At 40.2% G+C, this 2500-nt stretch overlaps 1 protein-coding gene across 1 annotated transcript in view; it reads right to left on the reverse strand.

Annotated features, from left to right (window-relative positions):
* Positions 1 to 1403: 1403 nt before the first annotated feature.
* LOC143300587 (L-fucose dehydrogenase-like) overlaps positions 1404 to 2500 on the reverse strand; it is an 18738-nt gene continuing 17641 nt past the window's right edge. The window contains exon 9 of the mRNA XM_076614362.1: positions 1404 to 2500. This exon is cut by the window's right edge and continues 1568 nt beyond it. The gene's annotated coding sequence lies outside the window, so the exon portion shown is untranslated.

A 2500-nucleotide genomic window follows, 5' to 3' on the forward strand; every position in this document is an offset into this window, starting at 1 on the left:
ACGTCATGACGTGCTTGCGTCATAATAGATGCGCAACAGTGACCTTGGTAACTAATGTAAACAGGTCATCCTTTGTGGAAGTAACGATACTGTTCCGAAACTTTGCTATGTGTGTGTGTGTGTATATGTGTGTGTGTGTGTGTGTGCAATTTCGCTGAATGTGGTTCATTTTTGGTCTTATCCATTTGAATCGTTTGAATTAAATTCTTGAAATTCAAGAATCTTCTAGACAATGACTCTAAATCATTAATAAAACCATTCGATTTTGATGAATGAACATTTAAAAAAAATTCATATGCATGTACGCAACCCTAAACTATTTCTATATTAAGGAGGGGCGTTGAAAAGCCAAAAAGGCTTAAAAAAAAAACATAATAATAAAATAAAATTCCCAAATTATGTACCTGTACCTGTACCTGAATTCTGCGTATCTTAAATTTTCTGTATCAGTTCAATGTATGTGCTTGTCTGATTATTTGCTTGACCTTGTTTCATGTGAACCTGTTATTCTGTACACGCCTCAAAGCCTTGATAAACACACTGCAGGGTTTATATTCAGGTATAAGATATCTGCTGCTGCTTCTTCTTTCTTATGTGGAGTGATGGCCTAGAGGAAACGCGTCCGCGCTGGTTCGAATCACGGCTCAACCGCCGATATTTTCTCCCCCTCCACTAGACCTTGAGTGGTGGTCTGGACGCTAGTCATTCGGATGAGACGATAAACCGATGTCCCATGTGCAGCATGCACTTAGCGCACGTAAAAGAACCCACGGCAACAAAAGGGTTGTTCCTGGCAAAATTCTGTTGAAAATTCAACTTCAATAGGAAAAACAAATAAAAGTGCACGCAGGAAAAAAACACCAAAAAAAAAAAGGGTGGCGCTGTAGTATAGCGACGCGCTCTCCCTGGGGAGAGCAGCCCGAATTTCACACAGAGAAATCTGTTGTGATAAAAAGAAATAAAAATACAAATACAATTTTTTTTTCTTTTTTAACAGATGTGGAGTAGCGTATATGGATCAGAATGGATCAGTCCGCAAGGTTTGAGGCCTCCCTTCACTGGAACTGGGGACACGGAAGACAGTGACAATGCATTCTCACTAATGACTCCAACACGGGCTGTCGGAAATCAAACCACAGACCTCACACTCCCCTTGGACTGACGTCACAAGGTGCCAACACTCGGCTTTCATGTCCCGTTTTACATGTTGTCAGCATGAAAATTAATGAACGCTTAACACCCGCGGAGAGCAGCTCGAATTTCACAGAAAGAAATCTGCTGTGATAAGATTTAATAATAAATAATTTATATTACAATACAATACAATAGAAATGCACACATATCAGTCATTCGATCCACCCCATCCGTCCACCGATCAATCAATCAGATCAGGACATCCCATGATCAGTCGACTGCATATCATTTTATTGAACACTACAGAAAACGATGTGCACGGGCATTTTTTTCAGACGAGACAGAAGCAATTGTACCCCCATAAGTTTCCCGTGAACTGCCTTCTGTTCATTTGCCAACTTTGCACAGCAACACACTGATCAGTCAATAAAACGGCGTCACTGCACAACTGGTTTAATCTCACTTGGCTGCGATACAGATGTGCCGTATTATACACAATCATCCAGATCAGCAGTAATGTTAGCAAAGATACATAAGTATTGGGAGTTATCAGCATTTCCCAAGTGGGTAATAATGTCAGAAAAGTCTATGCTTGACTATATAACTATAAGGAAAGTACAAGCGAAATGGTGTCATCAATAAATGGCAGAAAAAAAACTTATTGCAAATAAACACATGCAGTACCTAACAACGATAAGATGTGCCATATATTTTGTTATATATATATTTTTTTTCTATTTCACATTGTGGGTATACTGTGTACGCTCAAGAACACGACGTTGATACATTTTTCGGGAAAAAAATCGTAATGGAAAAAAAAGAGCAAGCATTTGCAAGTATTCAACAAACAACTTGGGCCAGAAAAAAAAAGTGCAGTCGTTTTCCTGTAGATGAGGTTGATAACGTTCTGATCAACGAACGAATACACAGTCCGCGATATCTATTGTATGCCACTGTGCAATAAACTCAAGCTGTCCCTCTCAGTGTCACGTGTCAGGTCACAATCCCAGTGTTAATCGCAGCTCCAGATTTCCACTGACATGAGACCAGGGGCAGAACCAGGTGTCTACAGGTTGTATTTGAAACAGAACTAACCAGGTGTCTATATCGAACCAACCAGGTGTCTACATGAAACTAACCAGGTGTCTATATCGAACCAACCAGGTGTCTACATGAAACTAACCAGGTGTTTATATCGAACCAACCAGGTGTCTACATGAAATTAACCAGGTGTCTGTATCGAACCAACCAGGTGTCTACATGAAACTAACCAGGTGTCCATATCGAACCAACCAGGTGTCTACATGAAATTAACCAGGTGTCTGTATCGAACCAACCAGGTGTCTACATGAAACTAACCAGGTGT

This window comes from Babylonia areolata, chromosome 26, assembly GCF_041734735.1.
Source record: "Babylonia areolata isolate BAREFJ2019XMU chromosome 26, ASM4173473v1, whole genome shotgun sequence".
NCBI classification, from domain to species: Eukaryota; Metazoa; Mollusca; class Gastropoda; order Neogastropoda; family Buccinidae; genus Babylonia; species Babylonia areolata.